The sequence below is a fragment of the Peromyscus eremicus genome, chromosome 2 (assembly GCF_949786415.1).
Source record: "Peromyscus eremicus chromosome 2, PerEre_H2_v1, whole genome shotgun sequence".
Lineage (NCBI taxonomy): Eukaryota > Metazoa > Chordata > Mammalia > Rodentia > Cricetidae > Peromyscus > Peromyscus eremicus.
Window position 1 is genome coordinate 117,140,332 of NC_081417.1, and position 23,150 is coordinate 117,163,481.

General features: G+C 39.9%; 1 long non-coding RNA gene across 1 annotated transcript in view; it reads right to left on the reverse strand.

Moving 5' to 3' along the window:
* Positions 1 to 23,125, reverse strand: part of LOC131903815 (uncharacterized) — a 74,542-nt gene extending 51,417 nt beyond the window's left edge. The window contains exons 1-2 of the long non-coding RNA XR_009377615.1: positions 22,752 to 23,125; positions 21,484 to 21,610 (exon numbers count right to left, since the gene is read on the reverse strand). This is a non-coding gene — a long non-coding RNA (uncharacterized LOC131903815). The remainder of the gene's footprint in view (positions 1 to 21,483; positions 21,611 to 22,751) is intronic.
* Positions 23,126 to 23,150: the final 25 nt, after the last annotated feature.

Here is a 23,150-nt window from a genome sequence, read left to right on the forward strand (position 1 = left end):
AGTCTCCTTTGCCTGCATACCCAGCAACCTCAGGACCTCTCAACAGGACCTGCCTCCTAAAGATTCCAATACCTCCAAATAGAAGCACTCTGGGAGCTAAGATGTTAGCACAAGGACTTTTGAGGACATTTCTCCAAATCACAGCAGGGATGTAGACTAGTGGAATCAGATAGAAAGGACAGAGACCGTGCCTTGTTTCAGTATAGTTGAAAAACGACGGACAGAAAAATACATGGTGAAAGTGATGGGACAAGATGAATTGCCTGGGAAAAGTGAAATGCAATTCTTACCTCTTACAAACATAAAAGAGTCACTGCCAGTAGATGGCGCTTAATACAGCCTCACAACTGGTTTAGCTGCAGGAAATATGAGCCCAGTATAAATGGGACATCTGTAACACACATCCTCCCTTCAAGGCTCAGGGATCATTGGGAAAGATGGAGCTGGAAGATTATATGAGCCAGAGGTTGCTGAGGACTGCTGCAAAACAGTGCTTTCTGGGCATGATAGTCCCGTTGCATATATGAACTCACAACGACTGTGGCTACATATGCAAGATTAGATCAAGCCAGTAAACATTCCAACATGGACTGGGAAGGGCCTCACAAAGCTCCACCCCTAGCTGAGGAGCTGTTGGCAGTTGATGGTTGTCAAGAAAGGAATGTTAATTTCCCTCTGGGATGCAGCTGGGTAGTTGCCCAAGATACAGTGAATGGTCTTATTCCCATAAAGTACTCGCAGCACTGATTGGACTCAGTGGTTAAAAAGAGGACATACAGGAAGTTGGGAGGAAGAGCTTCAGGGAAGGATATGGGAGCAGTTGGAGGCGAAGGACTGGAGGTGAATTTAATCAAAACACATTGTAAACATGTATAGCATCCTCAAAGAATAATTATAATATTTTTAATTTTAAAAATATCTACCAAATAGAACAAAGCCTGAAATCTAGGGAGATCACATTTAGCATCTAGAATATAGGACACTATCATGTGCTTGGGCAGAAGAGAGCCATTAAACCAGACCCCAAAATCATCAGCATAAAGGAAAGACTGGGAATAACTCAACTACAGTAAAATTGAACATGTGTGTTCACAAAAGACAATAGGAAATGTAGGGAAAAGACACATTTATACCAGGACCAATATTTACAGCGAGTATAACTGAAAAACGCACCAATGGCTGTTATAGTTCAGTAAGGAAAACAAAAGAACTGTGTTGCTTAAAAGGGCAAAATATATGCACAGCACTTTGCAGAGTGGAAACATGAAGAGAGGCCCAAGGCAAATTAAAACCAACCCTCGCATAGGCAAATGGTGGCAAAAACCTAGTACTAAGGAATGTTGGGAAGGATGTGGGCATGAAAAAGCATGTATGTGCCTCCTGTGGGAGAGTAAATGGATGGGGCTTCACTGAGGACTAGTTAGCAATAGTTAATACATTTTAAAATAAACGTGCACTAAATAATTCACTAATCCAGCTCCCATCTCTGTGTGTGTAGAAAGGACATATATATGTTTACAAACACATACTTTCAATAGGAAATAGTTGAAGAAGCCTTCTACTTGTGACTGGGTCCATGATTGATTTTAGCAGTGAAAGTAAGTTAATATGAGCACTACAATAAATATGCTTGATTCTCACAATCTAAATAATTATATTTAAGTGGAAAATTCATATTAATATATATCAATGATTTATCTGCCTCTATAGATCTATAAAAATGTATAAACTTATCAATAGATATATTTATATATAAAATGACATATCATTGGTATCAAGCTAAAATGAAACCATTGTTTCATACATATAGTGTTAAAATATATTTCTTTTGTTGTTGTTGTTTTGGTTTTTCAAGATAGAGTTTCTCTGTGTAGTCTTGGTGCCTGTTCTGGATCTCACTCTGTAGACCAGGCTGGCTTCAAACTCACAGAGATCCACCTGGCTCTGCCTCCTAAGTGCTGGGATTAAAGGCATGTGCCACCACCGCCCAGCTTAAAAAATATTTCTTATATATTCCAGTCCCTAAAAGAATTGGGATCCCAGACTGGGGAGATGGTTTAGTCAGTAAAGTGCCCACTGGCCAAACAAGCATGAGGATCTGAGTTCAGACCTCAGCACTCACATAGAAGCTGGAGGTGACCGGTGGCAGGGCATCTCTATACCCCTCACATAGAGTGGCTGTTGAGTATGGGTTCAATGAGAGGCCCTGTCCCAAAAGATAAGGTGGAGAGTGATGAAGAAAAACAGCCGATGTCAACCTCTGGCCTACACTCACACTTACACACACACACACACACACACACACACACACACACACACACTGCAGGGGAAGAGGGAGGGAGGGAAGGAGAGATGGACAGAGGGAGGCATGGAGGGAGGAAGAGAGAGAGAGAGAACTGGAAGCTCAGGTTGAAATTTGGAACCATCTTTTTATTAGATAATAACAGTGTAGCACTGAGCACAGTGCACAGATGTCACTCATTTTAGTAAGGATTTATTTCTTACATTTATTATCCCAAATTGATGCCTGTTACATAGATTAAAGCTTCAAACTATTAAAGGGCAATAGTAATTTTAAGTTCTGTTACATCCCAGTTATTACAACTAACATTCATTTGCAGTCATTATTTCCCTCTCTAGCCATAATTTATCATTTCCCATAATTACTGTTACTATATCTTAAAAGTATGATTTTCATTGACTGACAAGAAAACTAGAAACCAACATAATCCATTAGCCAATCAAGATGCTTTTGATGCATGGTGGCATATACCTATAATCCCAGCACTTGGGGAGCTGAAGCAGTAGGATTGTGAGGTCTAGGCCAGTTTGAGCTGTGTAGTGAGATCCTGTCTCAAAACAAAACAAAACAAAAACAAGAAACCCATTTTTGAGAGACAGAGAAACGGCCAATAAAAGGAAACTACACTGGTAAGCAATGAATGTGGAAGCTGTGCCTGAAGGGGAACTCTTCTGGACAGACTACATTTAGTTACTCATCTAACTAAACAGTATCCCATGATTCCTTCCCTTGAGTGAGCTTTTGTCTTAACACTCAAAAGCCCTTGAGTAAAAAAAAATGCATTTATGTATTCAGGTGATAGTTTTCCTTCAGGAGAGCTACTTCCTAGATGTTCATGTCTGACAGACATGTTGAGTAGCAGAGAGGACATCTCCTAAAATATAGCACTAAAAATGGCTTGATAAAAGTGTTTTTGAGGTAACTGAGTTAGAGCAAAATAAGCCAGAGAGAAGAGCATGTGGAAAGCCAGCAAGAAAGAGGAACCCAATAGCCCTTCACTTGAACGTGGTGGTCTTTGGTTCTTCATCCTTCACTTGGTTCTTCATCCTTCACCTGGAAGACCAGAGGCCATTCTTGGAATGTGAGTATGGAGGTGTCTGGAAATGACCTTTCTGATCTGGGATCCCAGATGAATATCCTTAGGGGAAGCCAGTGTCCTAGAGAGGATGAAATAGAGGAATTTGTCTTCTCAAAATTGACCCTGAGTGGAAAGATCAGAATAGAACAGATCTCAGAGAGTTCTCAAACCCAAGCCCAAGGTCACATGACACAGGACAAGAAACCACCCTTGTAGCTAGGGAGCTTTAAGTCAAAGATATAAATGTAGCCCCATATTGGTAGTCTGACAGGCAAAGACAGAACAAATAGACCCCTTATGGGAGAAAACATGTTAGAGTCAGTTTCCTAAAATATATATAAGCTTCCGGCCAAATGAATTCACAGTCAGAAATATTACAAATCAAGACTGAGCAGAAATAATACTCTGCAAAGTTAAATAGAAATAAATGTATAAGTTAAAATTAATTGATAGTGTATTTTAAAGTATTGTTTAATATGGTGAAGGAGCCTGTAAGAGCCAAAGATGATAGTACAGGCCTATGATCCCTCTCTCCTAAAAAGTGTCTACATTTTCTGAATGGGTGTCAGATTTCATAGGCTCCGTTTTATCCCAATGATAAATATTTATCTGTTCTACCAACAGTTGGATATACATGGTACTTCAGAGGCATGTGTGAACTGACAGCCCCACAAAGTGCTGTCTGTAAAGTTGGTTGCTGGTGATGTGAGTTGAAATACACCAGTTTAAATGTCTATCTCTCTTGCAATGACTGTGTTTCCAAAGCCCCAAAGTCAAAGCTCATTTGCATGAAATGCAAAAGAAAACTTGAAAAGAAACTGGGACAGCATACGGGAAATCTAGATGCTTCTGGAAATGAAGATCATGTTTACTGGAAATGGATAGCAATATGGGGATCTTGCATCTACTTAGTAACGATGAGTTCAGAAGGCCCATGACAAATGTGCAAAGTCTTCCTTGTGTCCCCAGAGACACGTGAATGAGCACATGGACAGGAGCTTAAAATTCATTTTAACACAGTTGTTTTTGCAGTGTTTTCTCTAGAACTTTTTTCTTAGATTCTAGACAAACTCCCATTTGTGGTGTCTGAAGACGAACACAATTGAGTTCAAATTCCAGTTCACCCTGTTACTAGTTCTGTTCCCTTATACTAAACTTCCAGGTGCCTGAGAACAGAGGGACAGGGATGGCCCATTTCTACGGTTAGGTATTTCACCTGTAAAAGAAATTCTGACACTCTCTCATTAGCAGAGCACCCGTCAATATTTTCATGTCCGTTTCCTCTTTTAAATAGCTAACCTATAGAAACTCTGCTTGTTTAGCTCTGCATTGGGGAATAAAAACAAGATGCCTACATACACTATTTGGATTGAGAATTAAAAGCAGACAAGCGCCCTCTTGAGGACAAAGCGTTGTTGGACAGCCATTGTCTACTCAGGCTGCCGCCTAGGGGCCAGAACAAGCTGCACAGCCGGCAAGAGGAGAGAGAGCTGATGAAAGACGCCCGCCCTTGTTCAGAAACCAACGGGATTTCACCACACACATAGCAAAGAATTTAACCAAGCATGGGGGCACATGAGCTACGTAGCTTCGTGTGACTTGCAGGACTACACACTACAAAGCTAGTCCTACCTAGAAGCGCTTCTCTCCATTTTCACTCTTAGGAAAACAAGATTTGGTTCTTCTGGTTGAAACCAGTATCTTGATTCAGTAAAGCTTAGTTTCAATGTGGGCGTCCATTGGAAAGGATTCATTAAGGACACTTTCTTTTCTTCCCTGGGCAACGGGGTCTGTAAATGGACTTCATTTGCATTTAACTTTTAACTTTAAAGGTCCACACAGGTTAATAAGAACTGAAACTCACCAAAAAAAAAATTTAAATTTTAAAAAAAGGCAACTGTTTCAGAATTTATTTCCTTTTAGATAGACTCCTGCAGAAGTTCTTGAAAAAATACCCAGTTCGTCATGATGATTACCCCCAAGGAAGAGAGGTATGGGGAGAATTCTGGGAGGAAGCATTTCAACTCTATATTTCATTCTCACATCTAAATACATACCCACATTCACTACAACACATATTAACATATTAAATTCTGTAAGCTTCTGTATTTAAAATGTTTTCTAACAAAAGTACTTTGAAAGGTCTTAAACTAAGGCAACCATAGTCTTTAGGCCAGGTGGGTGATGGCACGTACCTTTAATTCCAGCACTCAGCACTCTAGAGGCAGAGGCAGGTGGATCTCTAAATTTGAGGCCAGCCCATTCTAAAGAGAGAGTTCCAGGACAGCCAGGGCTGTACAGACAAACCCTATCTCAAACCACCTCCCTCCCAAAAAATAACAATAAATTTTAAAAAATTGTTGCTGAACATGGTGGCACACACCTTCAGGGGTGGCTGTGGTGATATATTGTGTACCCTAATAAAATTTGCCTGAAGATCAGAGAACAGAACAAGTCACTAGATTAAACATAGATGCCAGGCAGTGGTGGCACACACCTTTAACCCCAGTACTTGGGTATCACATGCCTTTAATCCTAGTATTTGAGATCTCATGCCTTTGCTACGCATATTTGGGAATCACACATGTCATTAATCCCAGCACTAAGAAGGAAGTGATATGGCTGGGCAGAGAAGGATATATAAGTTGTGAGGAGACAGGAACTAAAGCCTTTGCGGCTGGAGCTTTTTCAGCTGAAGCCCCTTTTCAGGTGGACCCTTTTGGCTGAGGACTCAGAGACATTCAGTCAGAGGATTCTTGGGGTTGGCAAGGTGAGAAGTAGCTGTGGCTTGTTCCTGTCTCTGTGATCTTTCAGCATTTACCCCAATATCTGGTCCAGGTTTTTTATTATAAAACCATTTAGGATTCATACAACAGGTTGCTCAATGGTAGAACACTTGCCCAGCAAGCACAAGGCCCTGGCTTCCGTCCTCAGCTTAGGGGGGTGTGGTGGAGTGGACTGGACACAGATTAACAAAAAGAATTTGGATTCTAGCTCAGCTCTGCAGTACTGCTGTGACCCCAGCAAGCTCACTTTCACTCTCTACCTCTTCTCTTACAAATTAGAAGAGTTGGGTATTCACCGAGGTCCTTTAGGGCCAGTGTTCTACTTTTTGTAAAATAATGTATGTAGAATATAATTTGAGATACATTAGTTACAGGATACTAATTTGACATGACTAACATTGGATGAAATTCCAGAGAAATGGGACACAATGCCAATGAAGCTAAAGGGTGCCTGAGAAGATGTGCAGACACTTCTTCAGACTTCACTTGTTAGAGACACTAGTTTCAAAAGCAGAACAAAGGAGCCCATAGTGCACACCTGCAATCCCAACCCTCCACCAGCTAGGGCAGGAGAACTGTTAAGCTCAAGGTGGGCATGGACCAGCCCTAGACACATGTGACACCTCCCTAAATCAAGCCAAAAGAAAAGAAAACAGCCCAAACTCCCTTAACCACCTTTAGACCTTATTAATCACAGCCCAGCTACAATTACCATTTATTCTCCCTACCTTATATGTTAGTTTCATTTTTAATTCATTCCTTTTGACTCAAGGCACCTGCAATCAGTGGACCACTTCTGCCTTTTCACTACCTATGTTACTAGGGTTTCAGTCGACATGATGAAACTCCATGACTAAACACAGCCTGGGAAGGGTTTACTTTACCTTACACTTCCACATCATAGTTCATCCTTAAAGGAGGTCAGGGCAGGAACCTGGAGGCAGGAGCTGAAGCAGAAGCTATGAAGGATTGTTGCTTACTGGCTTATTCCTCATGGCTTGCTCAGCCTGCTTTCTTATAGAACCCAGGACCACCAGGCCATGGGCGGCCCCACCCACAATGGGCTGAGTCGTCCACCACCATTCATTAATTAGGAAAATGCCTTACATGCTTGCCTACAGCCCAATCTAATGGAGACATTTTCTCAATTGAGGTTCGTTCCCTCCTCTCAAATGACACTAGATTGTGTCAGGTTGACATAAAATTAGCCAACATTCTAACCCCTCCCTGCGCTACAATGTCTTTCTCATTTCTTAACTGCTTAAAAACCACAGTCAATATTTACAGTCTCTTGCTTGTACATACTTAATTCCTTGCCCATCTTTTCCTCTCCCTGTTTAAACTCATACGCTCGGTATTCCATCCCAATGGAGGATATTAGCTTACACTCCTGAACAAGAACGCCTGACAGGAGCTGGAGAGACCGCTCAGTGGCTAAGAGCTCTGGCTGCTCTTTCAGAGGACCGGAATTCTATTTCCAGCACCCATATGGTGGCTTAACACCTTCTTTAACTCCAGCCACAGGAGATCCAGTGCCCTCTTCTGGTCTTCATGAGCACCAAATGCACATGGTGCACAGACATGCATGCAGACAAAACACCCATACACATAAAATAAAAGTAAATGAATGAATAAGTGAAATTGAAAGAACTTCAATCCTCTCTTTAGGGCTCCTGGACGACCCTGCTGTTTCCCTGGTTACCCGAGGCAGCATACAATGCTTGGAATAAAAGATGCCTGTGCAGTGGGAAAAGAGATGATGGTAGATATCAGCCAGTGATGAGAGGACCATGAATACTGCAAAGGATTCTTGGGGGATGGGGGGCTAAATTATGTCATACATAAGTGCAGTGCCTCAGCTAGATGTGAGGATATGGATGAAGAAAATGGGTAAGCGTCTGTGTATGGAGACAGAGACAATACAATCAAAACCATAGTGAACTATCATCTCACTGTGGTTAGAATTGATATGACCAAAAGGCAAAACAATGAAGCATAAGCATGCAGAGAAAAGGTAACTCTTATATACTGCTGATAGGAATATAAATTAGTGTAGCCAATACTGAAAACATTACAGAAATTCAATAAAAGAAAAGCTACAGGCTGTCATAGAAACCGGCAATTCTACTACAAGATACGTATCTAAAGGAAATGAAGTCAAGAGGATGCTTTCACTCCCACATTTATTACAGTAGAATTCCTAGCTAAAATATGTGAGCAGCTCAGATGCCTTTCCATAAATTCGTGGAGAGAAGAGATAGAATGGGTTTATTTACACAATGGAATATTGCTCAACCATGGGAAGAATGAAAACTTGTCATTTGCAGCCACATGAGTAGAAATGAGAGTCATTATGTTATGTGAAATAAGCCAGGCACACAAAGACAAATACCATATGCTTTCACTCATGTTTGGAAATAAGACAGTCTTGTAAAAGAATGGAGTAGAATGTTGCTCACTAAAGACTAGGAAGGGCGGGGCTGAGGGATGGTAAGAAGCTTAATAAAGGGAACCAATGTATAACAGGGAGGAATTACTTCCGGTTCTTCTGTAACACAATAGGATAATTATCAGGTAAAATAATCTATAATATGTTTTAAGATGCCTAAAATGGTATGAAATTTCCAACATGTAAATCTGATTGATAGTTAAGGAGATGGTAATGCTTACTGTCCTGACTCGATTATCACACATTCAATTGTCACAAATGCATGATTTGAGTGACCATAAGATGTAAAAACATCACATTTACACATGATAGAAAAAATTAAAATGCACAATTGTTAGTGATATTACAGGCCATTGCTAGACCCTCAAGTACATACCAGAAAAAATCCTGACTAAATCATAGAAACCTTTAAAGCATTTTCCATAAAATATTTTCAAGTTCATGAGTAGAGGTTGGAAAATGGGGTTAAGAGGGTTTTTGTTTTGTTTTTAGGTACTTGAGCTGTTTAGTTGACTGAAAACACCCTTTCAATACACCTGATAGTATAAAATGCTGTTTGTTGTACTCAGTGCTTTCCAAGATGGAATGCTATTCCCCACCCCCTACTCTTGGACTTAAAAATCTTTTAAAGAAATAACAAGAAAGATGCCCAGTATCATTAACACCCTTGTTACACACTGAGAACTGCTTATGCCCCCATGTACCTACTGGATGAATGGTTTTCCTTTACTGGATGATCCTGTTTTATAATGTATCATTTCCCGATTTCTCAGGACAGACCTATAATATAGAAATGTGTTACACAGAAATGATAAGATAAAAGGTAGATTATTGAATCTACTCTGAAAAAAATGAGAGATAGAAATAATAGGATAGAAGGGTAGATTATTGAATCTACTCTAAAAAGAACAAAGGAAGAACATGGATATAATAAAATAAAATGGTAGATTATGAATCTACTTTTAAAAAACAACTCCTAGTTTTAAATATTTTACATTGGATTGGATTTTTGTATATTGTATACAAATTTTATATATTGATACAAATTCGAGATTATTTTTGTTAGAACATATTGTACATAAGTTTCTAATCCTCTTCAAAGTATTATACCTATACAGTTCATTTAACAATGTAATGCAAATTGCTAGTCCTTGAATGTTATTGATAACAACTAATTAGGATATAAAGAAATGCAGGTTAGTATTTAGTTACCTATTACAATCAAAATTGTAGTCAGGTTAGTTATGTTTTCAAACAGAGCTATATTTTAGATAGACAGGTCATCTTTAAACACCTCAGAGATCTACAGAATATGGCACTCACGATGTTTTAATAACATAGGTTCTTTTTTTTAATGACAATGAGACATGTCTGCTCCTGGCAGCACCAATCTACTTCAGAGAAGATGATGGGCATCAAAGAAACTCCATATGGAGTTTATTTTCTTTGTGGCAAAATTAGCCACTGCTGACAGTATGCAGTCCAAATGAGACAAGCAGGACACAAAAGAAAGGACTGCCAAACTTGCCAACATAAAGTAGGACAGCCCTTCAGAAAATCCTGCTTCACAGAAAAGTCTGTTAGATATGCTAGACCTGTAGGCCAAAGATGGATGCCCCAACGTTGCAGAGGAACCTTGGGTGACTGTCCAGGCAGCCAGCTATTTCTGTCAATTCTCACACTTTTTGGAAGTTGCTTGTTTGAACTTCCTGCTTACTTAGGTAATATATTTCCTACTCAGGTCTCTGATGAAGTTGAAGACTAGGTAGTTATAGTTTTCCTTGTTAACAAATTCAGAAAAGAAACTCACTAAAGAGGTGTGAAGTATATAAGTTTAAAAGACATCAAAAGATAGTTTTCAGTTGGTAATGCATGTTAGGATAGAACGTGAATTAGGTGTAACATTTTGGACTCACCAAAATAGAATAAATAATGGAGTATTTTCTCTGAATCTGCCAAATGTTTATGGACTGGACATTGTTAATGTAATCCTGACTGTGTATATTGTATATACTTATTGTAGTTATTGTATATAGTTTTTCTTATATTAATTATAACCTTCTTTTATTATTTTAGACCAAAAAAAGGGAAAATGTGGTGATATATTGTGTACCCTAATAAAATTTGTTTGAAGATCTAAGGATAGAACAAGTCACTAGATTAAACATAGATGCCAGGCAGTGGTGGCACACATCTTTAATCCAGTACTTGGGAGTCATATGCCTTTAATCCTAGTATTTGAGATCTCATGACTTTGCTTGGGAAGCACACACGTCTTTAATTCCAGGAAGTGATGGGTGGGTGGAGAAAGGTATATAAGGTGTGAGGAGATAGAACTAGAGGCTTTTCAGGCTGAGGAGTCCTAGAGGTAAGAGGTGGCTTGTTCCTTTGTCTCTCTGATCTTTCAGCATTCACACCAATATCTGGCCCCAGATTTTTATTAAAAGACCTTTTAGAAATTCAAATAAAAGACCTTGGTAAGATAGATCAAGGATCTAGACAGAATGAAGAAGCAGGTGCTATAACTGTATGAGTTTCAGCAACTCTCTCTCTCTCTCTCTCTCTCTCTCTCTCTCTCTCTCTCTCTCTCTCTCTCTCTCACACACACACACACACACACACACACACACTTTTCCTATTTTCTCAGTTTCTTCATTTTAAACCTAGACCAGTTTATTCTACCACCAGAGTTTCAAACTCACACAGATAATCTAATTTTATTCCTCAAGTAATCCTACAGGGAAATTATTTTCACTCTTGTTTTATAGAAGAGGAATTTGAAACTGACAGAGGCTATTTCATCAAGCTCAAGTAACCAGCAAGCACAGACTCAGGATTAAAAATATAACTAGATATACAGAATTTCTAAACTGAGGATTTTGCTACCACAACAGCTTGGAAGAACAATGGAGGCATGAATATAGTCACTAAGACTGACCACATGGATAAAATAACGAAGACTTTGCTAACTTTGAAACCAAAGAAGGATAACTGCCTTGACCTATTGATTTTGATTGTTATTGCTTAGGGGAAAATGCCAGTCACCAAAGTTAAAACCCAGTGTACAATAATTGGCCACACAGGAAAGTTAAACAAAGAACCTTGACAGGCATTCTCTGGGGTACAACTGTTTCACTATCCAGTGAAGCAGACTTTCAGGTGACCTGTCTACGTCATCTTGCAAGGCAGTCACTGAAGTGGCACTGAAACAGACCTCTCCTGCTGGGCATGTCATGCTTTCCTGTGTATCCTGTTCTCTGCTTTGCAGGAGACAGCATGATGCTCTCAAGTGACACCCACATCAAATATTTACTGAGCACCTATTGTGTGTCAGGTACTGTGATGTAATGATAAACAAAAATAGCAGTCTCTCCTGAGACTTACAGCTTCGCAGGATTTAGAGACATCAAAAGAATTAAGTAAATATATGATGATTCACCATAGCAGTAAGTATCAAAACTGCACAATGCTCTTCTGAGAACATAGTTGATCTAATTCAGTAGTGGACATGCATCCCCGTTTCCTGTATCCTCGCTGGTATTCATTCTCGTTTGTTTTCTTAATGATAGCTGTTTCCGTTTGAGGGGAAATGGAATATCAAATTAGTTTTAATTTGCATTTTCCTGATGGCCTAGAATGTTGAACACATTTATTATTGTTTATTATTTATGTCAATGTTGGGGGGGCGAGAGAGAGAGAGAGAGGAGAGAGAGAGAGAGAGAGAGAGAGAGAGAGAGAGAGAGAGAGAGAGAGAGAGCTAGGAAGCCAGAAGAGAACATCAGATCCCCTGGACCTGGAGTTACAGGCAGTTATGAGCCACCCAGTGTGGGTGTGGGAACCAAACTCTAGTTCTCTGAAAGAGTGTTAAGTGCTCCTAACCTCTGAGCAATCTCTCCAAGCCCATGAACACATTAAAAAAAATACTTACTGGCCACTTCTATGTCTTACTTTGAAAACTCTATTTAGTCCTTAGCCTGAATTTCCTTTCCTTTTTTATTATTGATTGATTGATTGATTCTTCTCTCACGTATTACATCCTGACCACAGTTTCCCCTCCCTCCTATCCTCCTGGTCCCTCCTCTCCTCCTAATTTCTCCCTTCCTCTCTCTTCTCCAGCAGATCTACTCCTCCTCCATTTCCCTTCAGTAAAGAGCAGGCCTCCCAGGGACGTCAAACAAACATGGCACAGCAAGTTACAATAAGACTAGGCACATGCCCTCATATTGGTGCTGGATGAGGCAACCAAGTAGGAGGAAAAGGGTCCCAAAGGCAGAGAAAAGAGTCAGAGACGGCCACAGCTCCCACTGTTAGGAGTCCCACAAGAACACCAAGCTGCATAACCATAACACATATTCAGCTAACTCAGATCTATACAGACTTTCTGATCGTTGGATCAGTCTCTGTAAACCCTTATTATCCCTGTTAATTGAGTCTGTGGGCCATGTTCTTGTGATATCTTTGACTCCTGTGGCTCCTACAGTCCTTCCTCCCCCTCTTCTGCAGGATTCCCAGAACTCTGCCTAATGTCCGACTGAGCTACCTTCACCCCAGCACATCTTGTAGGTTGGACAAATTGTAGGTCAGAGGTTTTGTGGCTGGGTTGGTGTTCCAGACCCTCCCCTGGAAGACTTGCCTGGTTACAGAAGATGGCCAGTTCAGGCTCAGTATCCCCAGTACTAAAAGTTTTCTCTAGGGTCACCTTTGTAGATTCCAGGGAGCTTTATCGCACTAGGTTTGGGGTACAGATCTAAGCAGAATTCTCAACAGAGGAATCTCAAATGACTGAGAAACACTTAAAGAAATGTTCAACATCCTTAGCCATCAGGGAAATGCAAATCAAAACTACTTTGAGATTCCATTTTATCCCTGTCAAAATGGCTAAGGTCAAAAACAAAAGTCACAGTTCTTGCTGGCAAGGATGTGGAGCAAGGTGAAAATTCCTCCATGGCTGGTGGTAGTACAAACTTGTACAGCCACTTTGAAAATAAATACAGTGGTTTTTCAGAAATTGAGAATCTACCTACCTGAAAACCCAGTTATATCACTCCATGGCATATACCCAAAAGATACTCTATCCTACCACAAAGACATTTGCTCAACTATGTTCATAGCAGCTCTATTCATAATAGCCAGAAATTGGAAACAAACTAGATGTCCCTCAACTGAAGAATGGATACACATACACAATGGAATATTACTCAGCTGTTTAAAAAGATAGTCATCATGAAATTTGCAGGCAAAAGTATATAACTAGAAAAAATCATCTTGAGTGAGGTAACCCAAACCCAGAAAGATAAACACGGTGTGTACTCACGTATAAGTGGATATTAGCTGTAAAGTAAAGGATAACCGTGCTACAATCCACAGACCCAGAGAAGCTAAGTAATGAGAAGGGCCCAAGTGTGTGGGGGAGACACATAGATCTTCCTGGGAAGGGAAATAGAATAGATTTCTCAGGTGGACTGGGAGATGGGGGGGGGGGTGAGAACAGGAGGATCAGGTGGACAGGGAGGGAAGGAGGGACATCTTATTGGTAGAAATTTGACCTGAATTTTCGTTGGATAGTTTGTTTTCTTAGTATTTAGTTTTTTAAGTTCCTTATATATTCTAGGTATTAATCATTCACCAGATGTATATTTGGCAAAGATTTTCTACATTGTAGTATGTCTCTTCAGCTAACTAATTGCTTCCTTTGCTGTGCAGAGGTTTTTAGTTTCGTGATGGCTCATTTGTCACTTGTTGGCACTATTTCTGAGCAAGCGAATCCTGTTCAGGAAGTCCTTACCTGAGGCCTTATCATGAAGTGATTTCCATCATTTTCTTCTAGCAGTTTAATAACTTCAGGTCTTGTGTGGTCTTCGATGCACTTGAAGATGTGTTTTGCACACAGGGAGGGATATGGAGCTAGTTTCCTTCTCCCAAGCATAAATATCCAATGTTTCCAGCACCCTTTGTTGTAGAAGTAGTCTTCTCCAGCATGTATTTTTGCCATTTTTGGTTTTTTTTTTGTAAAAAAGGGGAGGGGTGGGTACAGGTATGTAGGCTTACACCTCAGCCCCCTATTCTATCCCATTGATTTATGTGCTTGTCTTTATGCCAGTGCCATGCTCTTCTTATTACTGCATCTCTGTAGTATAACTTGAAATCAGGCATAGTGATCCCACTAGTGTTACTCATTTTGCTCAAGATTACTGTAGCTACCTGGAATTTTCTATGGTTCCATATGAATTTGTTTTTTTTTTCCTTGTGAAGAATGGCATTGGAATTTTGATTGAGATTGCATTGAGTCCGTAGATTGCTTTTGGTAGAGTGGCCTTTTTCACAATATTAATTCCTCTAGTCCATGAGCAAAGACAGTCTTGTCATATTCTGGTATCTTTATTTCTTGCCTTGGTATTTTAAAGCCTTTATTGCATAAGTCTTTCACTTACTCTGTCAGGTTTATTCCAAGGTACTTTTTTGAGGTTACTGTGAACAGAATTGTACCCCTGGTTTCTTTCTTGGTGTGTTAGTCACTAGCATATAAGACAGCTTCTGAATTATGTGTGTTAATTTAGCATCTTGCCACTGTGCTGAAATGATCAATTATAAAAGTTCTCTGATGCAGTTGTTGGACTTGCTTACATATAGAAAAATCTCATCTATAAACAAGGAAACTTAACTTCTTCCTTTTCTATTTGTATCCTCCTTTTCTTTTTATTGCTCTAAATAAGACTTCAAGTGCTATATGAAATAGAAGTAGAGAGAATGGATAGTTTTTTTATTGTTGTTGTTCTTGATCTTAGTGGAAATGCTTTGAATTTTTCTCCATTTATTGTAATGTTGTCTATATATTTATAGTAAATAGCTTTTGTTATGTTAAAAGATGTTCCTTGTACTCTTAGCCTCTGGGAATTTTATTATGAAAATATGCTGGATTTGTCAAAAGCCTTTTCTACATCTATTGAGACAATAATGTAATTTCTGTCCTGGAATCCATTTATGTGATTATTATATTTATTGACTCATCTGTGTTAATTATTTTATTTATTGATTTATCTCTTCCAAATCATTCTAAATATCAGAAATGAAGCCAATATGATCATGGCAACTAATGTTTTTTGTGTGTCTAAATGTGATTTGCAAATATTTCATTGAGAATTTTTATGTCTATGTGTATCAAAGTAATAGGTTATCATTTTCTATGTTGGTTTTTTTTAATCTGGTTTGGTATCAGGGCAGGGCTAGAATCACACACAAAAAAAGAAAGAGTTTGGAAGCATTCATTTCTTTTCCCTTATATAGAATAATTTGAGGAGGATTTGATGCTAATTCTTCCCTTCAAAGGTCCTGTAGAATTATTCAGTGAATCTGTCTGGGCCTGGACTTCTTTTAGTCAGAAGATTTTACTGTAGGGAACAAGAAAGCCTTGAGTAAGTGAAATCCTGGGAGAATGTGCATTATTTGACATGGATGTGGCTATTTCAAAGACCATAGCCTCAGACCCACCAGGGAGGTGTCAAAGTCTTCCCACTGAGATGAGGCTCAGGGAAATGGCAAAGCTTTCCTGGGATATATGTGTCAATCTGATAGTGTATGCAGGAAACTGACAAAAGCAAAGATGAATACTTATTTTTTCAACATGGCACTTTCTGAGGGAAGACCAGGCAGCTGTTTGGGGTCTGAGGTGGGGTGGTCACAATTTGTTCTTACGGGAACAAACATTTATGAATATGTATATAAATTATTACTTCAGTGGTTTGGATAGAACCATCATCTGTGGAGTCACAGAACTCCTTATTCACAGTGTGATTATTCCATACAGATATTGTCTTCAACCAAGAAAACAAATTTACGGTGAATCAACGTCAGGGTAAGCTCCTGCCCTCAGAGTTCGCTTGGCTTACAATATTTCCCATCATCCTTAAGCAGCTGCCCAGCTTTCACCCTACACAACCTTTTGACAACACAAGGCTTACAGAAACCATCACCATCAGGATGTTCTTTGAATCATCAGTTAGTCTATTGTTATTGAGACATTATTTCACCCATATACAGATGAATGAATTTTGGAGCCTCACTGTGAAAATGAAATAGCTCATCTCATTCTACACCAAAGAACCCACTAAAAACACTGTACTAGGAGAAGCAGCCTTCTCTAAAGAAGAGCCTCATGATAGACTATACAATCCCAAGTAATCAGTCATAAACACATACACATATGAGCAATACTAACTGGACTCAGCAGATTGTACTTATAAATATGTTTCTGATAATTAAAAATAAGAAGTCATGCATTTGAAAAGTCAGGGGACATGGGAGGAATTGAGAGGGGAGGAAAGGGTGGAAATTATATAAATATAGTGCTCATGTATGAAATTCTCAAAAAATAAGAGAAAGACATTTTTTAAACGTAATTCTCATTCTTGCAATTTTGGTTTGCTACTTTTTGTTTGTTTGCTGGCTGGATGGCTGGCTAGGCTTCTGGTTGGCTGTCTTTCTTGCTTGAAAGAGAATCTTGTCGTCTTTGGGACCCACCTCAAAATTTTGGTCTTCTTGCCTCCCAACTATTGAGATTATGCTCATGTGCCACCTAACCTCTTCACATCCATGAACATAACAATAATTACCATGAATAAAATACTACATTGCCATCTGACTACTATGGGCAGCTCCTGTCACCAAATCAACTGTAAAACAAGGAGAGTCATCATGATTACAGAAAGAAATTAGTTTTCTACTAAAAAATAGGAGTTAAGGAAATCAGACTAGAACTTTATTCATTTGAATACCTTTTAATATCTCTGTATGGCAAAAGATGATGGAAAGCTATAGAAATCTAATACAGGCAGGACTGTTGATGAACAGGGTCCTCCAAGAAGGACATTTGCTAGGTAAAGAGCTCAGGCGACTGAACCACTTTCTGAGGACAAGCAACCAAGAAAAGGATAAGAAAGATAAAAATTCTATAACCAAATCATCAGGTGTCAAAATAATGACTGTGTTCATTTTCTTTGCTGTTTTGGTTTATATTTGCATACATTTGTGAATTATTCTTTTCTTTTTCCTACCTTCAATCTCACATCATCTAACACATTATAATCATATGTCATTCACATATTTGGTATTTGTATCAAAGGATTTCACAGGCATAGTGTAGCATAACTAAAGAAGGATAGAAATTGTCTAGACATCCTTAAAACAATGTATGGGACTTAGAGTCTCTTCCTAGGGAAAGGGGGTGTTTAAAACTTTTGTTGTTAAAAGTTGGCTGCATTATGTAAAGGAAAAGCATGATGTTATTTCTTTAATTATTATTCATGAGTTAAATATTGTCCAAAGAAATAGAGTAAATGCCAAAATTCCAAAGAGAGATAGATTGCTGTTACTTTAGCATCGGCTTGATATTTGCCTTTGGACCAGGGAAATGTGTTCCTAGAATCTCTGTCCATGCATGGCTCTGGGTTAGAGTTTTCCAATATGGATTACTCAAGTGAGGTTTAAAAGACAGGTGTTAAATAAATGAGATTTGGTGTGGTGGTCTTGTGTTCTCCAAAATATTGTGCACTCTAATAAACTTATCTGGGGTCAGAGACAGAACAGCCACTAGATACAAAGGCTAGAAAATGGTGGCACTCACACCTTTAATCCTAGCACTCCAGAGGTAGAAATCCCTCTGGATCTCTGTGAATTCAAGGCTACATTGGAAATGGCCAGGCATGGTGACACACGCCTTTCATCCCAGGGAGTGATGTAGAAAGCAGAAAGGTATATAAGGCGTGAGGACCAGAAACTAGAAGCATTTGGCTGGTTAAGCTTTCAGGCTTCTAGCAGCACAGTTCAGCTGAGAGCCATTTGGATATGAGGACACAGAGGCTTCCAGTCTGAGGAAACAAGACCAGCTGAGAAGTTGGCCAGGTGAGGTTAGCTGTGGCTTGTTCTGTCTCTCTGACCATCCAGCATTTCACCCTAATAACTGGCTCCGGGTTTGATTTTATTAATAAGACTCTCTAAGATTCCTGCTACAATTTGGGCATGCCGTTGCTGTCTCCTAGGCTAAGCGATCCCATACTATTTTACAAGCTCTTACCTAGCAGCCACATCAGATTGAAAACTTTCCCCTAAATGCATCATTCTTTCCTTGGTCCTGTGTTTCCTCACTGCAACTGTTTCCTGATTCTCTGATCTCAGCCATTCAAATTATTATTCTCCAGCTCTCTCCATATTTGCATGAGCCCCATTTTCTTTATAAAATCAAGACATACCCTCTAACATGTGGAAGTTATGTTATCTTGGGCCAACTCAGACTACTACAGTGAGTGGCCACCTGCTGCTGGTTGATTTCAGTCACCACAACCTCTGTGGAAGTTACGACCAGTGATGTCAACCTATACAGAGAAAATGGGCATGGGAAACTGTTTGGAAAAAGCAAAGTAAGTGTCGGAAAAGCAGGCCACATGAAGATGTCAGCAAGACAACCAATGGTAGATCATGTACAGGGACCAGGATAAATGGAAGGCAAAGCTCCAGGATCCAGAGGCTGCCCTCCTGGTGCTTACCGCAAACTAATAGCTCCAGGCTTTCCCTGCTGTTTGGAATGAACGCCATTCGTAACATTCTTTACAGCATTTCTCAAGTTAGGCTCACGATTGGCATAGCTGAGGCTGCAGCTGATAGAGATCAGCAATGGGAGATTGGAATGGGGATACAAATACACTCCCGTCTATTATAGTGCAAACTATGATGAAGGCAAAGCTTATCACCAATATAAAATTAACACACTGAAACATAATCAGCAAATGACGTAATGAAATTAGCAGTTCACTACGTTACTTTAGATCACAGAAAGAAATACTCATTTCCAATCTAGTCCTCAAGTTCAATGTGCTCATCCCATTGAAAGTACAAAGTTTCCTACTTTATAAGATTTATATCCCTGTCACTATTTTTCAAGCAACCTTGAAAGTGAATTGATTTCTTCAGCAAGACTCTTCTCTGACTCCAGTTTACAGATGTAGTAATTTGGTTTACTTGTCAACTATGCAAGTAATAAGATTAGATAGCTTTGTGTTGTGTCCCTTTTGTGATAAATCATTTCACTCTTCTTGTGTACAAGCCTTGAGCCCTCCCAAACCATAACTTTCAGTAGCTAGGTTGCATGACTAATACTACTACATCATGGTCATACATTGATCCATTTCATGAACAACTCTTCAAATTATGGTTCATGTATTAACGGTGGTGGGTTTTGCTGTGAGTTGGACTGGATATCCTCTTTCTTCTGAACCACAATTACACAATTTCCAAGAAACAGTTTCAGGGTTGTTGTTTTTTTTTTTTCCTGCACTCTGTTGTATGCAAGGCTGCTCAGTTTCAGCTGATCAAGGCATCTGCATGTACGTATGTCATCCACCCACTGTACTTGAACATATGCATATGCATGTCAGACTTAATTATAGCACACACTCTCAGGGCTCTTCCCAGCTCTCTGCTCCCAGTAGTGCCCCTTCTAATGGGATCTGTCGACAAGGCCCCTTCTGGTTGCTTGCTGACAGGGACAAGGAGCTTACGGCTTTTAAATGGAAAGGATTTGCTAACTAAAGCTTCAGCCGGAGCCTTCACCCCCTCTCTTCCAGAGGTCAGAGCACTAAGGTCCTTGGTAGCTATGGTAATCACAAGGTGAACTCAGGAAGTATTGACATTCTAGAGCTGACTGCTTGACACTGATCCAGTTAAACCCAGTTAGGAAGTTAAGCTTATGAAATTATGTTTTCAAAATGAAGATTCAGAGTGAGAAAGCTTGTGTGTGTGTGTGTGTGTGTGTGTGTGTGTGTGTGTGTGTGTGTTTTAACAGCTAAGTAATTAGATATGGTGTGTGCCTCCTAGGTCTATCATCACAGATTGATTATCTCCCAACCTAAACCCCAGCACATCATCCCCAGTGACACTAAATTTGTCAAGAGCCATGGAATTTTTTCTTCCGGGGTTAGTTCTGTGCAGCTTAAGTTCCTCAGCCAATGCGGTCCATTACATGTTCAGCTGTCTTTGGTTGTCCTTTGGAAAAATTTTTTTGGACCTACAATATCATTTAGGTTTTAATAGTCATTATTAAAAAAGTAGTGAATGCTTGTGGAAAACACTATTTTAAGATGGCTTTGGCCTTTTCAGACCCAATTCCTAAAAGGAATGCTTTTGTCAAATGAAATCCTGATTGCTGTGATTCCACTCTTATCTATTTTTTTAGGGGAATGTTACTGTTGGTTGGTGTTTTTGTTTGTTTGTTTGTTTTTTGGATTTTGTTTTTTGGGTTGCAGACTCCATGACTTTGTAGACATGCTAAGAACTGTCTACCGCTGAGCCCGCACCAGTGACATGGAACTAAGCTGACCCATGATTCTCATTTTGGTTAGCAACCTTTAGAAAAGAGAGAAAACTCGTGTTTGGTAGAGCTCTTTGAGAATGCATGGTCTGGGATGGCTCCCATCCCATTCTCACCCCCTGGGCCACCTCTGGTGCTGCCTGACTCACATCTTCTTGTTTTTTTTCTTTGTCTCAGGTTCTGTATTTCATTTGTTTTTTGAGTGTGTTTATAGGTCCCAGTGTTACTGAGTTTTAGACTCCAGAACTTCCTGGGGTGGGCTGATTCATTTAGTATTCCTTTGCAAGTGACAGAAGAACAGCCTAAGTTTACTTGAGCAACATGAGGGAACATATTGTCACTCGGTACAGTTTCAATGTATATACGCCTTCCAAAATCCATGTAGAGATTTAACATCTGGAGCAGTAGGTAGTATTGAGAAAAATAATATCACAAAGGCACTTCCCTCATAAATAGGATTGAGGAATTTAAAAAAAAAAAAAGGCTTCACACAGCATTTGAACCATTTACCCTTCATTCTCTTCCATCCCATAATGGCCCCTTCTAGAGGAAGCAGCAACACGGGGTCATCTTAGCAACACAGCAGCCCTTGGCAGGTACTGAGCCTGCTGGTGGTCCTGCACTTCTCAGACTCCAGCTGTAAGAAATAGATTTGTGTTGTTATAAATTATTCGTGTAGTATTTCATCACGACGGCACAAGTGGACTGCATTCCTCTCACAAAGAGCAATAGGAAAAACAGGCACCCGTCAGTAAAGCTGGCTGCTTCTCTCTCTATGACAGTTTCATTATCTCCGGCACACAGGCTTTTCCAAGCAGAGGATATTTAAGGAAGTATAGACTTCTGTTTGATTTCCCCAGAAAGTGGGGGGGGGGGGTGCGGGTGGGAATCCCAGTAGGAATATAAATAATCCCACAAAATTACCCCTTTCATTGAGTCTCAAAAGCCAGACCAACATGGGTGGGGCTGTTGCTGGGAAGAACAAAAACAAAATCCATAGAGAACCATGATAAACATGATTTTTTTAAAAAAGAAACATTTTTAAACTGGATTTAAATAACAAAATAAAGCACAGACTATCTGTTTATAAAATAATTATTGAAGACATAAATATGTAATATCTAGCACTGTACTGTTTGTGTAGGAAATAACTAAAAAAAAATGGAATGTATGGTCCTTTCTTGTAGATTTTGTAGGGTGAAAAGAGCCAAGAAAAAAATGCCCTGAATCTAACTTGACTCTAGGACCAGGGCTTGAAATCCCATCAATCCCTGAGCATGAAATCCCACCAACCCCTGAGCTTGCCCCAGAATCATGCCACAAAATCCACCAATCTCAAGTCACCCTAGAAAGCTCAGTTTGCTTCTGCTTTTTATCTTAGAGGCAGCCACCTTTCTGGATTCTTCCTTCCCAGTGAATCTCTTCAGTAAGGTTTATTAGCCAGGGTAACACTTTCATCAGAGCCCAGCTGTAAGAACTTTCACAGGAGCAGAAGAGAATGGGAACAGAACTGTAACACTTTGACCAGGGAAACTTTCCCCTAGCGGAGCAGAGCTGTAGCACTTCTCTGGAGCAGAGCAGAGCTATAACAACTTCTCTGGAGAAACCCGCCCCTCCCATAGCAGAGTTGTCTCACTTGCACTGGGGAAACCTTCCCCTGGAGCAAAGCTGTAAGATGCTATGCTTACAGTAACTTTGTGGTATTCCTTGGCCCAGGACTGCCAGGATACCTTTCCATCCAAGCTGCAATGCTTACAGATTTCTTTTTCATTACATACCTTCATGGGAAAATGGTGTCTGTCATGTAACAGGCCCCCAGACCTTAGCACAACTGATGGCGTGATGGAGGTACCATTCAGGCCTTGGAACCCAACATGTAGGCAGCACCACTTGCCAAAAAGAGAACAAAGACCTAATCCATCCAAGTCCACAGTTCTGGGGAAGTCCCTGAATGTACTAATCTTGTTTTTTGGCTTCTGTAGTTCCACTTCTGGATAACTGTTCTTTATAACAGGGTGTGTCATCTCAGGATATGGTTTTTATGCTTAAAAGCCCACTCTGAGAAAGACTCTGAACTGCACTCGGGTCCTAAACACCCAGTGTAGTCACTGGCCTGCTAATAAAGACTTTCTATTGCTTGAACCCGTGCCTGAGTGGTCTTCTCCAGTGAACACCTC